The 5,201-nt window shown below is 30.9% G+C and overlaps 1 long non-coding RNA gene across 2 annotated transcripts; it reads left to right on the top strand.

The window, feature by feature from the left end:
- The first annotated feature begins 360 nt into the window (after nucleotides 1–360).
- LOC118756642 lies at nucleotides 361–1,407 on the top strand. 2 transcript variants are annotated; one of them, XR_004995129.1, is made up of 3 exons: nucleotides 361–578; nucleotides 682–843; nucleotides 1,201–1,407. It is a non-coding gene; the product is annotated as an uncharacterized LOC118756642 (long non-coding RNA). The 2 variants fall into 2 exon arrangements; XR_004995130.1 differs by lacking the exon at nucleotides 1,201–1,407 and adding an exon at nucleotides 908–945.
- The last annotated feature ends 3,794 nt before the right edge of the window (nucleotides 1,408–5,201 follow it).

Below are 5,201 nucleotides of genomic sequence, written 5' to 3'. Positions count from 1 at the left end.
TTTTTATTTATTGTGAAAAATTCGTCTTATGTAGACTTATACTTTTATAAAAAATTGCAAAAAAGAATAGAATACAAAACTTTGTACTTATTGTGAAAAATTCATTGTATGTAGATTTTGGTCCGCCACCGTATGTTTAAAAATACGTTTCATCCATTATATAGCTGTTATGCTATTACTAGGGTACACACTATTTTCTAAATAATTCGATTCTCTACCACCTAGTCAACTTATTTTGGTCGTCGTGGAAATTCTAAACGACCGTGTGGTAAATTATATGATCGCTATTTTAATAATCGAAAAGGAAAAAAATTTACCTACGTGTTCAAACACACCAAGAGGCAAGGACACGAGTACAAAAACAGACCTTTCCTGAACTGGACGAAATTTTATCCAAAAAAATTCAAGTTTGGCGGAAATATAATGATAGCCCACTAGAGGAAATTGTGGAGAAGTGGAAAACGACACATCTATATAGAAATATTTATCTCATGAATTCATTGGAAAGAGGGGAAACGATATCCGCATTTATAATCGAATGGCCTTTGTACAAACATTGTGTTCTTGGACCACAGCTGGTAAAATTTTTTTGCTTTTGTAAAAACATTTATATTTAATCTTATATTCCGTGTTAATAAATATATAAATAAATATTTTCTTCAAACTTTCACAATATTTCAGATCAATTGTGATTTTGATATACTCTATCCGAACAAAGGAACAAATTTGCATACAAAGTGGGAAGATTTCGTGCCATTAATATACAGCTATTATAAGAAAAATAAAAGGACAAAGTTTCCCGAGAAATTTTAATTCAATTGGAAAATCAAAACCTCGCTGCAGGTAAATAAATAACTGATACGAGTTTCAAGCTATTTTTATATGGTACATACGTTTATATTTTCAGGTACTAGAAATTATATTTGGGGTATTCACAACGGTGTCGTAAGTGTCGTATTGTTGTATGTCGCAAACTTTAAACGCCTAAAAAATATATTAAAGAGGTTCGTAAAGCACCATCAAAGTAATATTATGAATTTTTGCGGTGTTAAATAATAGTTGGTTGTCGTTTCAAGTTCTCTAAGCATTTATGTAAGCTTTTAAAGTTTACGACATACAACAATACGACACTTACGACACCTTTGTGAATCCCTCAATTATATCTTTACTGCTGAATGCTGTTATAACACCCGTTGACAGGTACAAGAACAACTCGTCGTTTAAAAGGGTAACTATTCAGGAAGGAGTGGACAGTTTTTTAGTCCATGTAAACTCTGCATCAAATTTGGAGGAAACATTGGCCGAAATAAGGGAACGTTTTTCGCACAAAAATAATACTTTGCAACCCATTATAATAGCTACTGGTTCTAGTATTAACTCTTTAGATATTTTTTTTGTACATATATCTAGACGGAACCAATCTCAAGTTCTCATCATTTTTGGCAGCTCTGGATTTATGTTTTAAAGTTTTTGATGTACAATATCCTTTATACTGTAAAGGTGTTTGGCTTTTTATCCAAAAGTTTTTTTTTTTAAATTGACACAAAATACGACGAACATCAGCCTAAAGTTGGTGGATTGAAATCTCATTTGAATTCGTTATTAAATAAAAAATATAATGTATTTTTGCTTTGTTTGTGAATACAGAACTGAAACGGTTAAAAAGTTAATATCTCATTTCAATAGTGAACATAAATTGAAATATTTTGCTGTATATAAATGTGCACAGAAAAACTGTTTGCAGCATTTTTCAAGTAAATGGCCATTTGCAAAACACCTTAATAGGCACGAAAAATATGCTAATGATGATAACTTGAGTTTAAATAATGTAAAGTCGAATTCTGAAAGTTTCAACAACACTGACCGATCATCATATAACTGTACTAAGCCAGAAACTCATATTTGTAAAACGGATAACAATCCAAATGATAAAATTATAGGATCAGCTGTAATATTTTCATGTGAACTATATTCAAAAAACTATTTAAGTGTTAGTATCCAAAAAAATGTTTCGAATATATGTAAAATATTGGTTGCTAATATTAAAGATACACTTAAGAATGAGATTGATATTCCATTAACTAACAAACTACGCGAAGTTTTTAAATTATGCTCTGATCCACTGCAATACGTAAACACTGAATATAAATTTTTTAAGTACATCCAGAGCAAAAATTTGTTTCACAGTTTTTCTGAGCATACTATAAACAATGAAATTGTACCACGTATCCGACTTGGAAATCCCACTTTGGCTGAAACTAATTCAAAAGCTTATATTACGCCATTACGCTTTCAATTTAAAAAAATTTTCGAATTAAAATCTCTGTTTCGAGAAACATTGAACAACACACAATTCTTACAAAACCAAACGCAATATTCAAATTTTGTAAATGGATCTATTTTCAAGTCGAAGGAGCAAAAAATTGGTAAAGGAAAGTTGATTATACCATATTTTCTTTACTCTGATGATTTCGAAACAAACAACCCTTTAGGAAGTCATACAACAAAAGATTCTATACGCGGATGTTATTATTCTTTTCCGACAATACCGCAATATTTACTGTCTAGTTTGGAATTTATTTTATTGTCAAATCTTGTTATTTGAAAGATTTGGGAAGTAATTCAGCCTTATATGGTCTCATTCAAGAAATTCGATTTTTGGAAGATACGGGTTTAGAAATAAGTGCTGATGGAAATAGCTATCATTTTTTTTTTACATTAGGACTTGTTCTAGGGGATAACTTAGGTATGAAAACAATATTTGGTTTTTGTAAATCATTTCGATCGTACAAATTTTGTCGTGTTTGCAGAAGAGGCAAAATATATAGTTACAGAAAGATGTAATCGAAGCAAATGATTGTATAAGAAATATACAAAATTATTCTGAAGATCTTAAGTTAAACAATTACAGTATAGCAGGTATAGTAGAAAAACGTATATTTAATGATATTAGCACTTTTCATGTTACTCATAATTTTAGCGTTGATTAATGCATGGCATTTTTGAAGGTATTTGTCGCTATGAAATAACCCCATCACTATTGTACTTAAAAAAAAAAAAAACTTTTCCTTAGACTTTTTAAACACACGTAAACAAAATTTTATGTACGGGGAAACCGAAATAGGAAATTTTTCAGGCCCATTAAAATTACACTGTCGTCTTAAGTCAAATTTAAAAATGTCTGCAAGTGAAACTTGAACTTTCACACATTTTCTGCCACTAATTATAGGGGACAAAGTGCCACGATATGATAAAGTGTGGAAGCTTATCACATTATTAATCAAAATCATTGATATTTGCCTATATTCATCTTTCACTGAAAATGACATTGAACTCCTTATAGATACGATATCTCGTCATCGCAAATTGTATTTGAAAGTATTTGGATTACTTAAGCCAAAGCACCATTTCTTGGTCCATTATGGGTCGGCAATAAAGGCTAGTGGGCCTTTGAAATATATATGATGTTTAAGATTTGATGCGAAACATACAGACTTAAAAAAATATACGTCTGTCATAGAGCCGGAAAGCTATCGATGGTTGTGGCCACACCATGTGTTATTCATAACACAGATAAAAAACAAGTGAACGAAGACAATACACGTACAATTGATTTTTTTGCAGTCATGTAACTTAACAATAGAACATTTTACTTTAGCTGACTCAGTGACCTTCAAAGGAAGTGTTTATAAAAAACACTTTTATCTCTCCAGATTATCAGAAATTTTACAGTTATATAAAATCGAAGGACTTCTAATTGACAAACAAAATCAACTGTTTATTGTTTCTACCAAAATTCAGTTGAAAAAATTTTATGAACATTACCAATCTTATGTTGTTGGAATAAATACCAATGAAATGTGTTTTAATTAAATTGAATTTTTTACTAGTCCTGGCAGATGGTTCAGTATATCTACGAAATAAAATGTTGTGACTACTTAAATAATATTTATTTAATTTATTGTTAAACAAAAGTAAAATGAAAATGTAAAATGTGAAATGTGAAATGGTCAAAATGTCACTTAACTTAATCAGCTGACCACAAGTGTATGTTGTTAGCTATAAGGAAATATTTTATATACTTCATCAAATTATATGAAATAAATGATCTAGGAAAACATACTTAAACACGATTTTTATTTATTTTTATAAAAAATGACTATTTTGACTGTCAATAAAACTGTATTTACAGTTAAATTAACAGCAATTTTGCAGTTTTATAAACAGATTGACGGATTATTTTAACGTAAATATGTGGTAAAACAACAGTCGCGTTTGCTAAAAATTAACAGAAATATTTTATATATAGCCTAGTGAAATGTTAATTCGACAGACGATTTGTAAATTCAACAGTAAAACTGTTAAAACTTCTTGTCAACGGAGAAGTATTTGTTAATTTTACAGATTTATCCTTTGGATGTGATTTATATGTGAAATCTGTTGTTACAACCTGTAATTCGATTGATTTTACAGAATTCTTTCTCTGGGTGTAAAAGTATAGTATGTATTGTACAAAAAATTTAACACTAATTATTGAAAAATCTAATGCTGCTAAATAAAAATGTGTAATATATTAAAGTGCACTTAATCAAAAGTTTTTTATTGTATATTCATGAATTCATTTCATTTTTTCACTACCAAAGTAGTGGTTTTGGTCCATATTGGACTAGCATTTTTCCGTCTATTTTAAACTAGTATGAGACTGGTATATTTCTGACCGAATTCTGACAATCGCCATCTCGTAGGACATCCCCATGTTAAAAACACCAGTAATATAAAATAGAATTTTTTTGAGAAACAAATGTATTTGCTTTGCCCCTCTATATTTGATTCAGGGTACGCCCTTGGAAGTCGATTAAGCCATGTCTGTCTGTCTGTCCGTCCATCCGCCCGTCCGTCCGTGTATACGATAACTGGAGCAAACATTGAGATATCTCACCGAAATTTGGTGTGGGTTGCCCTGTATCCAAGGTAGGTTGGTATTGAAAATGGGGGAACTCGGACTCTAACCACGCCCACTTCCCACGACGTTTCAGTAAATATTGGATCTAAATTGTTGAAAATTAGTACGTGAAGTAGAATTTTGGTAATGGGCGTGACCCCGTCCACTTATGATGAAATGCTGTATCTCAGTAGGCGCTTCACCAATCCTTACCAAACTCGGTGCGAGCCTTGCCTAGGGTCTAGCTAAGAAATCTGTT

The sequence above is a fragment of the Rhagoletis pomonella genome, unplaced genomic scaffold (assembly GCF_013731165.1).
Source record: "Rhagoletis pomonella isolate Grant_MI unplaced genomic scaffold, Rhpom_1.0 Rhpom_scaffold_11287, whole genome shotgun sequence".
NCBI classification, from domain to species: Eukaryota; Metazoa; Arthropoda; class Insecta; order Diptera; family Tephritidae; genus Rhagoletis; species Rhagoletis pomonella.
This window is presented reverse-complemented; position numbering and strand designations above follow the sequence as displayed.